Source organism: Schistocerca nitens, chromosome 11, assembly GCF_023898315.1.
Source record: "Schistocerca nitens isolate TAMUIC-IGC-003100 chromosome 11, iqSchNite1.1, whole genome shotgun sequence".
Taxonomy (NCBI): Eukaryota; Metazoa; Arthropoda; class Insecta; order Orthoptera; family Acrididae; genus Schistocerca; species Schistocerca nitens.
The window spans coordinates 194,011,937-194,033,681 of NC_064624.1; the positions used below are offsets into that span (position 1 = coordinate 194,011,937).

A 21,745-nucleotide genomic window follows, 5' to 3' on the forward strand; every position below is an offset into this window, starting at 1 on the left:
TAACGCGAGAGTGCAGTACCTGCCCGCATTGCAGAGTACCCGGAGTCGCGTAGTACGCACTGCCACCAACAGATGGCATGCGCGAGCTGCAAAGCGTACAGCTTTGTATAGGGAATGTACGGTCAACTTGCAAGTGGCACTGAACTCCTGGGGATATATTGACTTCTGCAGCATGATTAGCCGTGTATATTTAAGAAGTGCACTCTGCTGTCTAATGCACTGCTAAAACTGATCTGTGGCATTTTAGATATTTAGCAATAAACTTTAGCGAAATGAGTCGAAAAGCATTTGTTGTGGCGAGCATGAAACAGATTTTCCCTGCTATTCTTTATTAATAGCGAAACCAGATTTCGCAGTTCTTGTTGCGGTATCGAGTTTGAAAGCCTGTAGCGTAATTAGCATTAATTTAGTCCTATCCAATAGTCAGCAGGAGACAAGGAAACCAATATCATTCCACAGGTGCAAGGAAAATGCTATCTTTAATTTTAAGCTCTATATCGACTTCTTGTTCCTGCTACTTGGTACTACGAAAATACGAACAATGTATCTTTTTCTTTAATATGAAGTGAAGCATTGGATTCAAATATATATGCAAGGTTCCTTAGTAAATAGCACTGATAAACGTTCCTATACGATTACGCATGCCTTTTATTTTTGTCAGATCTATCCCGTAAAATGTTGCGTGCAAATTGTTCTATGACATTAGAAGAATGATTATGAAAAGAAAAGAAAAAAACTGTGTTCAAACAAAACTAGGCCTACGATCAGAAGGAGCATGTAGGAAACAGTAACAATTGTACTAGCCTTAACACAATTCATTTTACCAACCAGGTTGCAATTGTAATAATAGTCTCCTGGTAACAATGATTACTGAATAGTAGGTCATAGGACCGATATTTGCACAGCGCATAATTTTTTTTTTACTTTTTGTACATTATATTGTGTGGAACAAACTACAATTTATTATTATGAACATCCTAAATATAAGTTAAAACCATACTGTACAGTCAATGAGGTCAAATTTTTTACCAGTCATGATGACTTTGTACGGCACCACTCACTATTTCTCATTTAGTATGCTAACAGTGGAAGCTTTATCTCTTTAAGATTTCTATTTTGTAGTTAAATTACCATAGAACCAAACTGTTAGCTCTTCTGACTTTTTTGCTATTCGAATGGATTGGAAACTAAGTAACCGAAATGTAGAAAGACAAAAGGGCAGAAATGAATAAATTTAACTGAATGGTTAAGTCAAGTTCCTGCAACCTTTCCCATTGTGACTAAAATCAACCCCAAAACAAGAAAATGTATAAGGACTTATGATGCAGTGGTGAGATATTGAGATTAAAATAACAGGCCTGGAGGGGCTCCTGATAGTAGGAGCATGAAATTAGCTGAATTAGCAGAAACATGCTCACAATCACAGGAAACGTACAACCAATAACAGAACGTGGTTCTGGGTTTGCTGATGGATTTGCTAACCAAATTTAAATTAATTTTTGAATATGGCTTTCAAATAAATAATTGACATTACACTGTATGATGGTAAAACATATGCTGGAAAAGTCACTGCAGCAGATATATAAGGCGTTTTTTAAATAAGTTGCATTTCTAGGACCAAGAAAGGAATAAAGAAATAGGTTTTGGCCAGAAAGCTAAAATGGAGTTTTGTACTGTAAAGACAGTGTATTAACAGAAAAGATAAATCTCACCCAATATCTGTAAACAGAAAGGGGATTGGTGCATTATAGCAGTTTTTTTTTTGGGATTGGGTTTAAGGGCGCTCAACTACTGAGGTCATTAGCGCCCAGTCACAGTTGTTAGAGCACAAGGGATCTAGTAAAACTCAAGGGGGACACCAGAAAGACCTGACAAAGATGCAGATAAAATAAGTAAAAAGGTTAGATGTCTTTGGACAAGCCAGTCAAAGTTATAAAACGCAGAACACGAGCAGCTGCTCGAGCGTCATCAGCTAAAATATCCGGTAAGGTAGACGGCAGGGACAGGACAACACGAAATTGACTAAAACGGGGACACGACAATAAAACATGATGCACTGTTAAGGCCTGTCCACAAGGGCACTGCGGGGCTGGGTCACCAGAGAGCAGGTAGCGGTGGCTAAACCGGCAATGCCCAATTCTCAACCTGGTCAGAAGGACCTCCTCGCGCCGAGATGGTCGGGAGGATGTTGTCCAAGGAGTTGGGAGCGGTTTTACTGCCCGGAGCTTGTTTCCTTGGAGGGATGACCAAGCATCCCACCACAACGACACAAGCCTCTTACATACATCCCCCCGAACGTCCGATGACGGGACACAATGGGAGGCTGGCCGAGGCAGGAGGACTGCAGCCTTGGCTGCAGCATCCGCAGCCTCATTCCCAGGCACTCCTACATGTCCGGGAACCCACAGAAAGCTGACAGAACCACCATTATCAGCGAAAGAATGGAGGGACTGCTGTATCCGTTGAATCAAGGGATGGACCGGATAGGGAGCTCCAAGGCTCTGAAGAGCACTGAGTGAGTCAGAGCAGAGTACATACGATGAATGGCGGTGGCGGCGGGCATACTGAACGGCCTGATGGAGAGCAAAAAGCTCGGCCGTAAAGCTGGAACATCGGTCGAGGAGCCGGTATTTGAAGGTGGCGGCCCCGACGACAAAGGCACAGCCGACACCATCGTCAGTTTTGGAGCCATCGGTGTAAATAAAGGTGTGTCCGGCAAGTCGAGCACGAAGTTCGACAAACCGTGAGCAATACACTACAGCCGGAGTACCCTCCTTCGGGAGTGAGCTGAGGTCGAGATAAAGATGAACCGGAGCCTGGAGCCAAGGTGGTGTCGGGCTCTCACCCTCTCTAAAGGTGGTAGGGAGGGCAAAATCCAATTGTCGAAGCAAGCGACGGAAGCGGACTCCGGGGGGGCAGCAGGGCAGACACATACAACCCGTACTGACGATCGAGAGAATCGGCGAAGAAGGAGTGGTAAGAGGGGTGGTCGGGCATAGACAACAGCTGGCAGGCATACCGACACAGCAGTACGTCGCGCCGGTAGGTCAACGGTAACTCGGCAGCTTCAGCATAAAGACTCTCGACAGGACTAGTGTAGAAGGCTCCGGTCGCAAGACGTAACCCCCGATGGTGGATGGAGTTGAGCCGGCGTAAGAGGGATGGCCGAGCGGACGAGTAGACGAAGCTCACATAATCCAGCTTCGATCGGACTATGGACCGATACAAGCGAAGCAGGACAGTGCGATCCGCTCCCCAAGATGAACCACTAAGAACTCTGAGGACATTAAGGGAACGTGTACAACGTACCGCCAAATAAGTGACATGTGGAGACCAACACAGTTTCCTGTCCAACGTGAGCCCTAGAAACTTAGTTGTGTCCACGAATGGGAGAACTACGGGACCGAGATGTAAGGATGGCGGAAGGAACGCTTTATATCGCCAAAAGTTAATACAAACCGTCTTCTCTTCAGAGAACCGGAAGCCATTTGCCACGCTCCATGAGTATAGGCTGTCGAGACAACGCTGAAGGCAGCGCTCCAGGAGGCATGTTCTCTGGGCACTGCAGTAGATCGCGAAGTCATCGACAAAGAGAGAGCCTGAGACATTAGGTGGAATGCAATCCATAATTGGATTGATCACGATGGCAAAAAGGGCTACGCTCAAGACGGAGCCCTGAGGCACTCCGTTCTCCTGGAGGAAGACGTCGGACAATACGGAACCCACACGTACCCTAAACGTTCGATCCGTTAAAAAGGAATCAATAAAAAGGGGCAGGCGACCGCGTAGGCCCCACCTGTGCATAGTGCGGAGGATACCTCCCCTCCAACAGGTATCATAAGCCTTTTCCAAGTCGAAGAACACGGCTACCGTTTGGCGCCTTCGCAAAAAGTTGTTCATGATTAATGTCGACAAGGTCACAAGGTGGTCAACAGCGGAGCGGCGGCGACGAAAGCCGCATTGGACATTAGTAAGTAGTCGTCGAGATTCAAGAATCCAGACTAACCGAGCATTAACCATGCGCTCCATCACCTTACAGACACAGCTTGTAAGAGAAATGGGGCGGTAACTAGAAGGAAGGTGTCTATCCTTCCCGGGTTTGGGTATAGGAACAACAACGGCGTCACGCCAACGCATGGGGACTTTACCTTCGGTCCAGACGCGATTGTAGGTACGAAGAAGGAAGCTTTTGCCCGCCGGAGAAAGGTGTGCCAGCATCTGAACGTGAATGGCATCTGGCCCCGGAGCAGAGGACCGGGACAGTGCAAGCGCACGTTCGAGTTCCCGCATAGTAAAGGGGGCATTATAAGTTTCCAGATTCAGCGAGTGGAAGGAAGGTCGCCGAGCCTCTTCTGCCTCTTTCCTGGGAAGGAAGGCAGGATGGTAATGGGCGGAGCTGGAAACCTCCGCGAAAAAGCGGCCAAAGGCGTTGGAGACAGCCACAGGATCAACAAGGACCTCATTACCTGAGGTCAGGCCAGGTACCGAGGAGTGGGCCTTAATGCCCGACAGCCGGCGCAGGCTACCCCAAACGACGGAAGAGGGAGTAAAACTGTTGAAGGAGCTGGTGAAAGAGGCCCAACAAGCTTTTTTGCTGTCTTTGATGACTCGACGGCATTGCGCTCGGAGTCGTTTGTATTCAATACAATTCGCCAACGTAGGATGGCAGCGAAAGGTGCGTAAAGCACGTCGCCGAGCACGGATAGCGTCCTACAAGCCTCGTTCCACCAGGGGACGGAAACGCGACGTGAAGAAGAAGTTGTACGAGGAATGGAACGTTCGGCAGCATTGATGATAACGGCCGTGAGGTATTCGACCTGACTGTCACAACTAGGAAAATCGTGGTCCGGAAAGGTCGCCAGGGAGGAGTAAAGTCCCCAGTCAGCTTTCAGTATGTTCCAGCTCGAAGGACGTGGGGATGGGGTGTGGTGCAGGGGACGAACGACACAGGGGAAGTGGTCACTCGAATAGGTGTCAGAAAGGACATACCACTCGAACCGACGGGCAAGAGTGGTAGAACAGATCGAGAGGTCCAAGTGGGAGTAGGTATGAGTAGAGTCCGAGAGGAAAGTCGGGGCGCCGGTATTGAGGCAGACAAGATTGAGATGGTTGAAGACATCCGCCAAGAGTGAGCCTCTTTGACAGGATGCAGGAGAGCCCCAAAGGGGATGATGGGCATTGAAGTCGCCAAACAATAAGAACGGCGGGGGGAGCTGAACGATCAGGTGCATCATGTTAGCCCGACTAACAACAGATGACGGTGGAGTGTAGATGGTACAAACTGAAAAAGTAAAAGCAGAAAGAGTAATGCGGACAGCTATTGCTTGGAGTGGGGTGATCAATGGGATAGGATGGTAATAGACATCGTCCCGAACGAGCAACATAACCCCACCATGAGCTGGGATACCGTCCACAGGGGTGAGGTCATACCGCTCCGAGGTATAGTGGGTAAAGGCAATACGGTCAGTCGGGCGCAACTTGGTTTCCTGGAGACCAAGGACGAGCGGACAGTGCAGGCGGAGGAGCAGTTGTAATTCCTCCCGATTAGATCGAATACCTCTTATGTTCCAGTGTAACAAGGCCATCGCTAGTCAAAAAAGAGGGGGAACGAGACGGGGGAAGAGCTGGTCACCTCGACGGCCGCGGAGGGCCAGGTTTCGAGGGAACAACGCTACAACCGGCGGGAGGCGGATCCTGTTCCATCGAGTCGTCGCCAGCTGCGGCCGCTGTCCCGGGTTGTGTAGTTTGGGCAGCATCATTTGCCGGCGAGGGGCCAGCTGAGCGCCTGGCAGCAGAGCGTCCCGGCGAAACTGAGGACGGCCGGGAGCGGCGACTTACGGATGTAGCGTCAGACGAAACGCGCCGGGGTGGAGAGGGGGATAGAGATTTCTTCTTGGAGGCCTTCTTGGAAGGCCGAGGAGGCACAGGGATGGTGGGCTGGACCCGAAGAAGGTGCTCACGCGCGGGGTCCGTTTTGGAACGCCGGACCTCAGAAGCTGGGGTCCGGGACGTTTCCCCGATGGACGCCTGAGAAGAGGAACGCTTCTCAGGTGGCGTGGGGGGAGGAGGAGGAGGAAGGGTGGCCCCTGGGGCAGAGGGGGTGGGGGCCACGGGGGAGGAGGATTTGGAAGGGAGGGATTTGGGAGGCGGAGGCGGAGCCCCCTGATGGGCGGAGGAGGCGTAGGGGGGACAGGATAGGGGTGAGGATACCGCGGAAGGAGTGGACACAACTGAGGCAAAAGAAGTAGTCAATGGCACGGGATGGAGACGGTCATACTTCTTCTTGGCCTCAGTATAGGAGAGCCGATCCAAAGTTTTGATTTCTTGTATCTTCTTCTCCTTCTGATAGGCAGGGCAGTCTGAGGATCTAGGCGAGTGGACGCCAGGACAATTAATGCACCGAGGTGGTGGGGTGCATGTATGTTCCTCACGAAGAGGGCGGCCACAATCGCCACAAAGGGGCTCAGCCTCACACCGTGACGACATGTGCCCAAAACGCAAACACCTAAAACATCGCATAGGAGGCGGGACGTAGGGTCGCACGTCACACCGGTAGCACATCACCTTTACCTTCTCCGGGAGAACGTCCCCCTCAAAGGCGAGGATAAAGGCCCCAGTGTCAATGCGACGGTCTTTGGGGCCGCGCTGGACTCGCCGGACGAAATGCACGCCTCGGCGCTCCAGGTTGGCCCTGAGCTCCTCATCAGATTGTAGCAGGAGGTCACGATGAAAAATCACCCCCTGCTTCCTATTTAGTGCCAGATGTGGGACAATGGATACTGGGATGTCCCCTAGGCGGTCGCACGCCTGGAGCGCCGCCGACTGTGTGGCGGAGGTGGTCTTGATAAGAACGGACCCTGAACGCATCTTGCTGAGAGCCTCGATTTCCCCAAAGACGTCCTCAATGTGCTGAACAAAAAACATCGGCTTGGAGGTGGCGAATGTCCCCCCATCGGTTCGAGAACAGACCAAATAGCGGGGGAAGTACTTCGCCCCAAGCCGGCGGGCCTGTCCCTCCTCCCATGGAGTGGCCAAGGGGGAAAGGGCAGGAGAACCAGGACTTGAAACGGTACCTTTTCTTTTGAAAGACTCGGCCGCAGAGCGACCTGATGCGTGTTGACGTTTCATCTGCGAAACGTCTGCCCCGATACCACCCACTCCGACCAGGGGCTCTCCCCACGGGCGCCACCCAGCCGCAGCAAGGGCCACCTGGCAGGATGACCATTGCCGGGAGTCCTGATGCCCCAAGGAGACGGGCATCTACTCCTTGGCCGACGTGGGGAGGGTGCAGCTCAGGTATCGGCAGTACGATCCCTGTGTTGTCAGGGGGCTACAACCTAGAGGGTACATGACGACCCCACCACGACGGGCTGGCTACCGTGCTGGATTTCTGGTGCCATGGAAAGTCCATCATGATCGCTGGGGCAGATGGAGATGCACTATGGGCGTAACTTGGACAACCCATCAGGCGTTTAGGCCCAATTGGAGGAATAGTGGGTATGGTTACAACGCCGGTGCAATACTGAGTGCCAAGGTCTGAGAGCACTTAGGACCAATGGTACACCACGTAAGGTGTCCTTCCCCAAAAGGCTCGTACTTCAGAAGAATTTTGAAAAATGTAGGTCAAACCCCAAGGGGGACCATCACAGGAAAGGCCGAAACGGTTGAAACTCCTTTTAGTCGCCTCTTACGACAGGCAGGAATACCTCGGGCCTATTCTTACCCCGGACCCGCAGGGGGGCATTATAGCAGTGAACATCTACACTAAGTATCTGAAAATATTTGAGGGAATGTATTTACTATATAGTATTACTGAAAGTGTTGTTCAACTTGTAAGACAATATGTGCACTATTATTTGTAATTTGTGTTATTAAAAATATCCTGAAGAAATCTTATTTTTACATTTATGTCCACTTAACTTAAAAACTGTTAATAACAGGTGTACATAAATATCCTTGAATTTCAAACTAATCCTGCATTACTGACCTAGAACAATTTCTTTAAGTTTCTTATTAACCACTAACTTACTTTTGGGATTGCTAATAAGTTACCCACAGTATTCCATGTAGGTAAAATAAGTGTTGTCTAAGACTAACCTAAACTTAGCCAGAATGGCAGTGTAACTTTATCAGTATAAATATTAAAATATTACAGCAGTGGGTTAACTTGTCTATATTTTTACTATCAGAAGCATTCGGTAACTTTAACTACAGCATGTACCACAGTTGACTGCATTTCCGTTCACACATTCGTGATTTCAAAATAAATTGTCAGATTATGAAGAGAAATAAAAATAGCAGTTACAATACAAAATGTGCATGACATTTACTTGAAATAACCTTCAAATTTCACCTTGTTTTGAAACAAGTATTCTTCAAAAAGGGTGACCTACTTGTGAACCATCACCAGATTTTGTACGTGCTATTTCATTCTGGGCTAGGAAAGAGTATGGAGTACAAGCTAATTTCTTCCTGGAAGTATTTATACTTTTTCCCTCTCTACAATATTACATAAAATGTAGATACACCGTTGTATAAAAGCCTATTAAAACTCAGAGAAACAAATTAATGAAAGCAAATGAAGCACAAGGAAGAAACAAAGGTGATGGTAAAGCACAAATGTGAAATATCTACACAGGTTGAAGGATGAAGTTTTTATTTATTTATGTATCATTCTGAACCCTTGACAGGGACAGAGTCTGCTTGCAAAATGTAACAAATATTACATGAGATAATAATAACATTCCACACTCAGAAAGAAACATGGAACAAAAATTTTATAAAAATCACTGTAAGTCAAACAAAAATGAGATTATTTGAAGAGAAAATGTTACCACAGATTTTGTGCCTCAAGATGTTAATGATAACCTAAAGAAGTTTCAATGTCAATTTTCCAAATTATTTAGTAAAAACTGATTCTGGAAGTCGCAGATTCTGCAATAATTTTCTCATGGCCATGCTTCTACTGCCCTGTGTCACTACACCCTGGTATCTTTTATTTGCCTCATTTAGATGCATATGTACTCTTGTTGCCAACAAAGTGAATTATTTTCTTCTGTATAAAGTGGCTGGCTGGGAAAACTACTTTCTCCTCCACTGATGCAAACACAGAAGTGGCTATATCAGAGACCAAAAATTCACTTGTGAGTAATTTCTTCTTGTTGCTTCTCAAATGAACCTTTGCCATTTGCAATACACTGAAAACCTCACTTGGTGGCTGTATAAGTGAGGTATCTGTAGAGGACTTCAGATGTAAAAGCATGTTCACAGACGTACAGGGATTTTCTTTAGATGCGATTAGGCTCTCCTCGCAAAATTCGCAAAGCGCATGGCGCTTCATAGCTTGCCTAACATTGTGACAACATAAATAGTAAAGAGACTGGTGCTCATCATCACACACCATGTTACAAGTGGCTCGTCAACTTTCTCTGCACACTTATCCCCATCTTCACTTACAAATTACCCCACTAATTCTGCCAGGAATCTACTGTCTTAATTTTCATTATCAGTGGTAGAAGTAAAGAATTAAGAAAGAGTAATAATCATCAGTGCTGTTTTCAGTTCTGATGGTGCTGATACTGGATTTTTGAAGAAGACCATTGAAAACAGATTTCCTAAGGCATCTTGTGCAAATCTACTTGTCAGCAGAAATTTAAAATTTTTCTCATTCACGAATGTGTCCTGCATTTCCAAAATACCTACAGTTGACAAAACTACAAAGACTGAACTGGTTTCCAGGCACCCTTCAGGCCAATCTTCAAGTTTTGAAATAAACACCGAGTGTCCTCCAGATGACAGAGAGCCTCACTGTATGTTTGTTCATCAGAACGACTCAGAGCCATAACTGGAGCTCTACATGTCATGAGGCGAAACCACTTATGAACGTGCTTTAGAAACCGTGCTGTGGTTAAAGCATTTTTCTGCAGTTTCTCTGTCCCGACACCATACTCAATGGCTGCTGCAGTCTGGCTGTTAATTAGGGCAGTAGCCAATCCAACTTTCATTTTATCATAAAGGTTTGGCATCAAACACCTCTCACACAGTTGTGGAGCCAGTTTAAGACTTACACCATTGTCTATCTCAAGCAACTGTTTTACACGATTTATATGTACCTCATTACAAGGTAGATATCGTTCCTTGACAACATTTTGTGAAAGGAAGACTTATGGCCTGGTGACTAAGTGGTTCCTCATATTTTCAAAATGTGTGGTGTATCTCTGAGGAAAATTAGCTTCTTGTTATCATCACAAGGATACTGGCAAAATTTGGCAAATTTTGAAAACCTGCCAACAACAATTCCAAATTCTCACCATACAGCTTGATTTTGCCCTCCTGTATCTGACATGACATAGCGAACATTGATACCGAGTGCCTCAGATTCACTAAATGCTTAGAATGATGTTTTTGACATGAGAACTGGAAAAAGATGGCCTGTGTAATGGTAACCTATTGTTTGTTTCCATTTTCAGGTAATACCACCCAGCATAACAACTACTGCTCCAATCATATTCCAATGATGGAATGATACGATCCTCATCCATGAGGAGAGGAGCACATTTTTCATCCGGCAGCATGAGGTCAAACTTAACTTTCAGGAAAACTCATTAGCTCCCTCAGCACACCAGGTCTAAATTTTACATTCTGTAGCAAACATCTCAGGGTTCTGCCTGAAGGAAACGGAAATTTATTTTCTACCACGTACTACCACAAGCTAGTCTAATTCTCAACCCTTTCCACTGAACATTTGCTACCTTTACATGTCCCCTTTGTTAATACTGCAAACCGATCTGCACCAAATAAACCATGCAGGGTGGCAAGAAAGTTGTCTTATTCTAAACACACTCTTGTCTCCCCCCTTTCTGAGAGAAGTTTAGTTTTCTCTTCAAAGCTAAAATTTCAGCCCTAAGCTGTTGTACTAGGTTCTTCAGAGTGGTGACTTCATCTCCTGTTGCGTCCAGGTTCTCTGGAGGACTGATGCCACCGGTCACATTTGAAGGCTCTCCAACCTCTGGAACACAAATTTGCAATATTACAATCTTCAAAAATGAAAAAGTATTTAATACTATAATATGCTTTCAAGCAGCCAGGAATTGTTTCTCAGTAGGGCATGGTATGTGATTTAAAGATTCATAAGATGCCAAAATCTTAGTTTCAAAGGACAGAGGCAAATCTGTGACAATATGAGTGGTAAAATTCCAGTTGGGCTCTTTTTGTTGTTTTTGTTGTTGTGGTCTTCAGTCCTGAGACTGGTTTGATGCAGCTCTCCATGCTACTCTATCCTGTGCAAGCTTCTTCATCCCCCAGTACCTACTGCAACCTACATCCTTCTGAATCTGTTTAGTGTATTCATTCTTGGTCTCCCTCTATGAATTTTACTCTCCACACTGCCCTCCAATACTAAATTGGTGATCCCTTAGATTAGATTAATACTGTAGTTCAATTCTTTTATCTTGGCGGCTCGCGCATGCCCGCCTAGACGCGGGAGATTGCTGCGTTGCCAGTTGCACACGACGCACGCGCCAAGAGAAGCAGCGCCATAGTATAGCATAGTTCGCAAGCTTACGTTTAGGGGGGAGCGCGCAGTTCATGAAGTAAAGCCACCATGGCCGCATTAACACTTTCGCTGCTACAAAGACGTGCTCCCTGCATTCCGCGCTGTGGGCGATTTTGTCACTGCACTGCTCGCCTGTGCAGACACATTGTGTTCCGACTGCTTTGACACTCTTTATCATTCGATTCCACAAAAACTATTTGGCTCAAAAATTAGATTTTTACCTATCTTCTTGACTGATACCTTCCCCCCATAAATGACTTAATTTTGTTTCGATGTTCAACGCAGTTATTATGCAGCATTAAATATAGTAAACCATTGCACGAAATTTTGAAGAGTTTGTAGAGGTAAAGTCCATAGAGTATACTTTCCGGATGGTCGATTTTAGTTGCCACAATGTTGAGAATGAAATGTGGACAAGATACCTATATATTTCATTTAATTTAAGTACCACATAAGTGTTGTATGTAATATTGAGAAATATTCCACAAAAGTTTTACTTACGCTGGGCACGTTTGGCTTTATTTTAAAGCACTTCAATCAATCAAAAGGAAGTAGACAAAATACATTAAACAAAACTGTGGACTTACAAAAACATTAGGACTTGAATATACCGTCTGTCAGTGAAGTGCTTAGAGCTATGTCAAATATAACTTTGTGTGTGGCACACACAAACAGCATTTATTTGCTAAAACACTGATGAGCCAACACAAATATTGTGCTACCGCAGCACAAAACTACGAAAGGTGACTTGGCAATGGAGGACACAAAATACAGTCCTCTTATGATGCTTCAAAAGAGAGACACGCGTCTGGTCTAAATTAGTCGCTTATTACAGTTACAGAAGAGGGATATATTTCAATACCATTGGTAAAACTGCGACTGTGGAACAAAAACAAGAAATAGAACATGAATACCATTGTGTATGTGCCATACCTTTCACCGATGGAAGTGCTTTAAAATAAAGCCAAACGCGCCGTGTGTAAATAAAACTTTTATTACAGTCGCGAAAGACGGAATATTTCTCAATATTACATACGACACCTATGTGGTACTTAAATTAAATGAGATATTGTTATACAGTAAATATTATATGAAATTTAGGTATCTTGTCCACATTTCATTCTCAACATTGTGGCAACAAAAATCGACCATACGGAAAGTATACGCTATGGACTTTTACCTCTGCAAACTCTTCAAAATTTCGTGCAATGGTTTACTACATTTAATGCTGCACATTAAAACAAAATTAAGTCATTTATGGGGGGAAGGTATCAGTCAAGAAGACGTGTAAAAATCAAATTTTTTGGCCAAATAGTTTTTGTGAAATCGAATTACAAGTGCGTCAAAGCAGTGGGAACACCATGTGTCTGCACAGGCGAGAAGTGCAGTGATGACAAAATCGCGCACAGCGCGGAATGCGAGGAGCACGTGTCTGCAGCAGCGAAAAAGTTAATGAAGAGGCAAACACTAGAAATTTCATTCAAACGAATAAAATTCGTGAAGTAAGGCACTCCAATATTGTTTTTAAATAAAGAAAATTTTACGCACTGCACCAGGTTTGAACTCATAACCTTTCATTTCGCAGCCCAACACCTTAACCGTTGCGATACCTCAGCTCATTAAATTATGTAACTTCTTAAGGAATCTAACACCTCACGCAACTACTTATAAACACTGTTGGTATGACTATGAATTACTCACGCTTCGTCGAAGTACAATAGGAAATAAACAATTACCGCTGTTCTTTATTGCGAAAAAGCAGTTCGTGAGATTGAAACAAACACCTTTCCTTGCTATCGCCTGAATTAGGAGTCTTATTGCTTGTTTGGTTTAATTAACAGAATATGAAGCAATTGGTATAAAGAATGCTTTTTCCAAACTTTCTATAAAAGAAAGTCTGCTATCAAGACATTGCTTTTGTTCTATTACTTTATTTATGACGGAACGTTTCTAAAACTGAAGACACTCGTCCGTGCTCTGCACTGCAGTCGAGATCTGGCAACGTCGTTCTCTGTTCATTGGTTGACTGTGTTTTGTGACATCAGATGCGCAGAACGAACCTAAACTCGGCCGCCAAGATATATGACGCGCACTTTAGTTCCATGGATCACGAATACGATATTTCGTAATGATGTGGAATGAGTCAAATTTTCCAATACATGACATAGTTAAGTTAATTTAACAACTTAATTAAGTTAATATAACAACTTTTTTGTTTGGTTTTTTTTTCTTTTTTTTTCTTAATTTATATCTAAAAATTCCTCTATGGGGTAGAAGGAGTTGTCAGTTTGAGGAATGTGCTGATCTTTGCATATTATGAGAACTGCTTATTTCAACTTTCTGCACTCTTCTGGTTAGGTATGAATTAAACCATTTGTGCACTGTCCCACTCATGCCACAATACTTGAGCTTGTCTAGCAGAATTTCATGATTTACACAATCAAAAGCCTTTGAGAGATCACAAAAAATCCCAATGGGTGGTGTTCGGTTATTCAGATAATTCAAAATTTGATTGATGAAAGCATATATGGCATTTTCTGTTGAAAAACCTTTCTGGAAACCAAACTGACATTTTGTTAGTACTTCATTTTTACAGATATGTGAAGCTACTCTTGAATACCTTATTTTCTCAAAAATTTTGGATAAAGCTGTTAGAAGGGAGATTGGACGGTAATTGTTGACATCAGATCTATCCCCTTTTTTATGCAAAGATATAACAATAGCATATTTCAGTCTATCAGGGAAAATGCCCTGTTCCAGACAGCTATTACACAGGTGGCTGAGAATCTTACTTATCTGTTGAGAACAAGCTTTTAGTATTTTGCTGGAAATGCCATCAATTCCATGTGAGTTTTTGCTTTTAAGCAAGTTTATTATTTTCCTAATTTCAGAGGGAGAAGTGGGTGAGATTTCAATTGTATCAAATTGCATAGGTATGGCCTCTTCCAGTAACAGCCTAGCATCTTCTCATAAAGATGCCTCAGAAAATGTCCTACCAACTGATCCCTTCTTCTAGTCAAGTTGTGCCATAAACTTCTCTTCTCCCCAATCCTATTCAACACCTCCTCATTAGTTATGTGATCTACCCATCTAATCTTCAGCATTCTTCTGTAGCACCACATTTCGAAAGCTTCTATTCTCTTCTTGTCCAAACTAGTTATCGGCCATGTTTCACTTCCATACATGGCTACACTCCATACAAATACTTTCAGAAACGACTTCCTGACACTTAAATCTATACTCGATGTTAATAAATTTCTCTTCTTCAGAAACACTTTCCTTGCCATTCCCAGTCTCCATTTTATATCCTCTCTACTTCGAACAACATGAGTTATTTTGCTCCCCAAACAGCAAAATTCGTTTACTACTTTAAGTGTCTCATTTGCTAATCTAATACCCTCAGCATCACCCGACTTTATTCAACTACATTCCATTATCCTCATTTTGCTTTTGTTGATGTTCATCTTATATCCTCTTTTCAAGACACTATCCATTCCATTCAACTGCTCTTCCAAGTCCTTTGTTGTCTCTGACAGAATTACAATGTCATCGGCGAACCTCAAAGTTTTTATTTCTTCTCCATGTCATTACTTTTCCATTTCATAGTATTAAGAGCCCAAAATATTCCGGAGGTGGGCTCTTAATACTCTGAAATGGAAAAGTAATGCCATATACTAAAGTCAAATTGTAGGCGACCAATTATATTTAATTCCCAATAAACACTACCACAGTGTTTACAAAAATCCTTAGCTCTTTGCTAAGGCACCAAAGAAATCTGGCAGCACTGTAATTTAACAGACCTTCACTATACAACAGTTCAATAATAACAGAGCATGTGAGGCCAGAATACTTAAAATTACAAGAGCTGTGAGGCCAGTCATACTTCCTGATGTGGGTTGTAGCGTGGAATACAGTTAAGTGCAAGTAAATATTATTTACAATGAAAGATTAAATAATGACCAAACTGAACCACAACATTAGACATCTTAGCACCTGTTGTGCCACGCTTTGCCAACAAATGTTAAGCTCTGTATACAGAGTTAAAAAAAGGTACAGAAAAGCCACAGGCTAAAACGCATGAGAAAAGATGTATTTCATCAGATACCAATAGAAGTGGACTGTGTATGTAAGAGAAGTGGTCGTGCTCGCTAAATTAACTTGTGACAAAGTATTTTGTTCCCACCACCAACAGACCCTGGACGTGCCAGTTTGAAAAATATACAGCTGTTGTAAATGAAATGTTTGAGTCTGTTTCTGTACACTACTGAGAGTTTAAATGAGAGTATTAAATATAACTTCAAAAGAAGAAACTCTATTATATTATTTTGAGCTTTTCCTCATTACAGAGGCTTATCTCGAACATAATAATTTACTTGGAAATTACAATACAAACAATCAATGTTCTTAAACTATATTCTCAAAATATTTCTCCAGGTGTTTCGATCTTGTGTGTCCTCTTCCTCTGCGCCCATTCTCTTCATTGTGTGCTGTACATTTTGGAGCCAGGTGGTCAAACGTCGTCTTCTTCTTCTCCCCTCTGGTTCACACTCCATTATCAATTTTGGTATTCTGGTTTTCTCCATTCGTCATACATGCCCGTACCACTGTAATTTCTTCGTGTCAATTACGTCACATATTCTTTCTTTTATTTCCATTCTCCTTATTACTTCGGTGTTCCTTATCTTTTCTTTCCTGGAGATTCTTGCTGGTCTTCTCCAAACGTCCATCTCTAGAGCTTGTAATTTTTTAATGTGCTTCATGTTAATTGTCCAGGTCTCCGTTCCATACAGAACCACACTCTCCAATATGGATTTGTATATTAATTTTTTAGTTCTGCTCATTACATTCCTGCTCCATAAGACTGAGTTAAGCATCGGAATGACCCTCCGTCCGCTACTAATTCTTTTATTGATTTCTGACTCTGATTTTCCCTCCATTTCTAAAATGGATCCCAAATAACAGAAAGTGTTTATCTTTTTGATTTTCTTTCCTTCAATGTATAGCTCATCTGAATCATTAGTCAAGTATTCTGTTTTTTGGTAATTAATCTTCAAACCACAAGTTTTGTATGCTACTGTTAGTTGATTGCACATATAGTTAGCATCCTCCCCATCTTGTGCTACGACTACTTGATCATCAGCAAATAATAAATGATGTAGATAAACTCCATCTCTTATTTCTAAAGAAGAAACTCTAAGCTATGTATTTACAACAACTATTAAAAAGTAAATGCTTATTGTACTCAATTGACAAAGTATTTACTACGACAACTTCTACGATACAGGTAAGCCCACTGTTTGCAAGCATAATGCTGTGAAGGGGAATTCTGTGTGTCCTACTGATCAAAACAACAAATGTGAACCGTTAGCAGTTACACAAGATATTCACAGTACTGCAATTCAGCAGCGTGTGACAGCATGACATATATAAAAAGCTATTGAAGTAGTGAATGTTATTTTCCAGTTACCAGTATCCTCAGTTCGTTTCTCTAGTGGGCCAACAGGTTTCTCTCAGAAGGAGCTTTACATCCCACTGGTGGCTTATGAAGACAAAAAATGGTTGTCACAGCATTTGGTTTAAGTTTTACCACTCCACAAGCTCTGTTGGTTTCAAACTGGTCTGGAGTGAAGTGATTTTGGTAAACAGAAACAGTGTTGTTGTTGTTGTGGTCTTCAGTCCTGAGACTGGTTTGATGCAGCTCTCCATGCTACTCTATCCTGTGCAAGCTTCTTCATCTCCCAGTACCTACTGCAACCTACATCCTTCTGAATCTGCTTAGTGTATGCATCTCTTGGTCTCCCCCTACGATTTTTACCCTCCACGCTGCCCTCCAATACTAAATTGGTGATCCCTTGATGCCTCAGAACATGTCCTACCAACCGATCCCTTCTTCTGGTCAAGTTGTGCCACAAACTCCTCTTCTCCCCAATCCTGTTCAGTACCTCCTCATTAGTTATGTGATCTACCCATCTAATCTTCAGCATTCTTCTGTAGCACCACATTTCGAAAGCTTCTATTCTCTTCTTGTCCAAACTATTTATCGTCCATGTTTCACTTCCATACATGGCTACACTCCATACAAATACTTTCAGAAAAGACTTCCTGACACTTAAATCTATACTCGATGTTAACAAATTTCTCTTCTTCAGAAAAGATTTCCTTGCCATTGCCAGTCTACATTTTATATCCTCTCTACTTCGACCATCATCAGTTATTTTGCTCCCCAAATAGCAAAACTCCTTTACTACTTTAAGTGTCTCATTTCCTAATCTAATACCCTCAACATCACCCGACTTAATTCGACTACATTCCATTATCCTCGTTTTGCTTTTGTTGATGTACTATGAGCCAATTTAATTACCAACTTCATTATTTAAGCGATATAAAAATTTCAAAACTGTACATTATAACTATATTTTATAATATAAAATATATGAATCTGCAATATCAATAGAACTGAGCACACATTACTAAACCTACATGCAGTGCAAGGTGGTCAGAGGCCTATGAATTAGGTACAGTAGCTATACACAAACACTGTCGTTCTTATCAATCTCTCAGCTTCTACCTGCAAAATAATTGAAAAAAAAATTTTTTTACATGAGATAACTAACATCTTTTAGGTAATGTATCTTTGTTCAAGTTTAATTTTCATGAGATTTAGGTTCCCTGTGTAACAACATATATTGTATGATGCACATAGTCCAAGTCTACCTATAGTCTATTCAAAATTACTTTAGTATATACAGCTGCGACAGAGAAGGGGGGGTAGGGGGGGGAGGGGGGGATGATGATGATGATGAAGATGATGATTGGTTTGTCGGGCACTTAACTGCGCGGTTATCAGCACCCGTACAAATTCCCAACTTTTGCTCACTCCAAACTCTCCACTTTCACGAATGATGATGAAATGTTCAGGACAACACAAACACCCAGTCATCGAGAGACAGGTGAAAATCCATGACCCCGCCGGGAATCGAACCCGGGACCCCACGCTCGGGAAGCGAGAACACGACCGCAAGACCACGAGCTGTGGATAGGGGGAGGGAACAAGGTCAGGTTACAGTTGGAAGGAAGGGTAGATGTCAGGGCGAAGTTCAACATCCGAAAGGGGGCGGTGCTGGAAATTGCCTTGATGAAGGAGATGGAGGGTGTGGAGGTGCAGAGAGAGAGGGTTTTTTCTTTTTTTGTGGTTTTAGGGCGCACAACTACAGTGGTCATTAGCGCCCAGACTAAATTATGAATGCACTGCGAGGCACAAGGTTAAAACAGCAACTAAAAAGGACAACACTATAAAAGGCACATTAACAGGCAAGGGATGAAAAGAAAACAGCATGATCAAATGTCCTCAGACAGGTTTGTCAAGTGGATAAAACGAAGAACGTGAGCACCTGCCCCTGGGTCATCCGCTAAAATTTCACCCAGAGTACATGGCAGGCCAAGATCAATGCACAGTGTATTAAAATTTGGACAGGACGTTAAAATGTAGCGCACCGTCAGCAATTGCCCACACGGGCAGAACAGCACTGACGCAGCCGTCAGTAGATGGCGGTGGCTGAACCAGCAGTGTCCAATCCGTAACCGGGCCAAAACGACCTCCTCCCACCGTGAAGGGCGTGAAGAGGTCGTCCGAGCTGTGGGGAGAGGTTTCGAGGCCCGAAGCTTGTTTTCAGTAAGTGGAGACTAATTGGCATGCCACAGTGATAAAATGTGCTGACAAATGACCCTGCTACAATCGGATGAAGGCACACGACGAGAAGCTGTCCGAGGCTGGAGGACCGCAGCCTCGGCCGCAGCAACTGCAGCTTCGTTCCCAGGGATACCGGCACGGCCAGGAACCCACATGAAGGTTAAACAGAGAACCGTCGACTGCCAGCTGCCGAAGAGAGCGTCGGATCCGGTGCACAAAAGGGTGAACTGGATACAGATCACTGAGGCTCTGGATGGCGCTCAGGGAATCGGAGCAGATGACATAAGCAGAATGTCAGTGGCGGCGGATGTAAAGAACGGCCTGGTAGAGGGCAAATAGCTCAGCTGTGAAGGCCGAACAAAGGCCACGGAGCCGGTATTTGAAACTGTGTGTCCCGACAATAAAAGAACACTCGACACCGTCATTGGTCTTAGAGCCATCTGTATAAATGAAGATCGCATTAATGAACTTCGGACGAAGTTAGACAAACTGTGATCGGTATTCCGAAGCTGGGGTAACCTCCTTTGGGAGCGAGCCGAGGTCAAGGTGAACGTGAACCTGAAACTGGAGCCAAGGTGGCGTTTGGCTCTCGCCCACTCTAAAGGTTGCAGGGAGTGGAAAATCAAGTTGCTGAAGGAGGCAACGAAAACAAACTCCAGGGGGTAGCAGGGTAGATACATACAACCCGTATTGACGGTCAAGAGAGTCGTCAAAAAAGGAACGATAAGACGGGTGGTCGGGCATTGACAGTAGCCGACAGGCCTACCGACAAAGCAGTATAACGTGCCGGTAGCATGAAGACTCTCGACGGGACTAGTATAGAACGCTCCGATCGCAAGACGTAACCCCCGATGTTGTATAGAGTTGAGGCGGCGTAAGAAGGACGGACGTGCAGAGGACTACACAAAGCTCCCATAATCCAGCTTTGAGCGGACGATCGACCAATATAGGTGAAGTAGGACGGTTTGATCCACTCCCCACGACGTACCACTGAGAACACGGAGGACATTTAGGGAACAGGTACACCGGGCAGCCAAATATGACGCATGTGGAGACCAGCTAAGTTTCCTGTCAAATGTAAGACCTAAAAATTTTGTTGTCTCCACGAATGGAGCACAACAGGACCGAGATGTAAGGACGGTGGGAGAAACTCTTTGTAGTGCCAGAAGTTGATACAGACCGTCTTCTTGGCAGAAAAACAGAAGCCGCTGGCGACACTCCAGCAGTAAAGACGGTCAAGGCAACGCTGAAGACAGCGCTCCAGGAAACATGTACGCTGCGCACTGCAGTAGATGGTAAAATCGTCCACGAAAAGGGAGCCTGATACATCAGCTGGGAGGCAATCCATTATTGGATCGATTGCTATGGCGAAGAGAGCGACGCTCAAAACGGAGCCCTGTGGCACCCAATTCTCCTGGCCAAAGGTGTCTGACAGGACAGAACCCACACGTACCCTGAACTGTCGATCCATGTTACATACTACCATATGTTACAAAGGTACTTCTCACTGTCTTTCCTTCTTTTGAGTTCAACTTGAAGTCTGTACCATCGCATGTTATGGGACCACTGTTTTTCACAATATATATAAATGACCTAGTAGATAATGTCGGAAGTTCTGTGCGGCTTTTTGCGGATGATGCTGTAGTATACAGAGAAGCTGCAGCATTAGAAAATTGCAGCGAAATGCAGGAAGATCTGCAGCGGATAGGCACTTGGTGCAGGGAGTGGCAACTGACCCTTAACATAGACAAATGTAATGTATTGCGAACACATAGAAAGAAGGATCCTTTATTGTATGACTATATGGTAGCGGAACAAACACTGGTAGCAGTTACATCTGTAAAATATCTGGGAGTATACGTGCAGAACGATTTGAAGTGGAATGATCATATAAAATTAATTGTTTGTAAGGCGGGTGCCAGTTTTAGATTCATTGGGAGAGTCCTTAAAAAATGTAGTCCATCAACAAAGGAGGTGGCTTACAAAACACTAGTTCGACCTATACTTGAGTATTGCTCATCAGCGTGGGATCCGTACCAGGTTGGGTTGACAGAGGAGATAGAGAAGATCCAAAGAAGAGCGGCGCGTTTCATCACAGGGTTATTTGGTAAGTGTGACAGTGTTAACGGAGATGTTCAGCAAACTCGAGTGGCAGACTCTGCAAGAGAGGCGCTCTGCATCGTGGTGTAGCTCGCTGCCCAGGTTTCAAGAGAGTGTGTTTCTGGATGAGATATCTCATATATTGCTTACCCCTACTTATACCTCCAGAGGAGATCACGAATGTAAAATCAGAGAGATTCGAGTGCGCACGGATTCTTTCCGGCAGTCATTCTTCCCGCGAACCGTACACGACTGGAACAGAAAAGGGAGGTAATGACAGTGGCACGTAAAGTGCCCTCCACCACACACCGTTGCGTGACTTGCGGAGTATAAATGAAGATGTAGATTACTCATAAGTCTGGTTTCTGTCACTGGAAATCATTCATAGTGAAATCAAACTA

At 44.0% G+C, this 21,745-nt stretch overlaps 1 long non-coding RNA gene across 1 annotated transcript in view; it reads right to left on the reverse strand.

The window, feature by feature from the left end:
* Window positions 1–8,639: 8,639 nt before the first annotated feature.
* The window catches only part of LOC126213596 (uncharacterized), a 62,607-nt gene continuing 49,501 nt past the window's right edge, over window positions 8,640–21,745 (reverse strand). The window contains exon 2 of the long non-coding RNA XR_007541263.1: window positions 8,640–10,600. This is a non-coding gene — a long non-coding RNA (uncharacterized LOC126213596). The remainder of the gene's footprint in view (window positions 10,601–21,745) is intronic.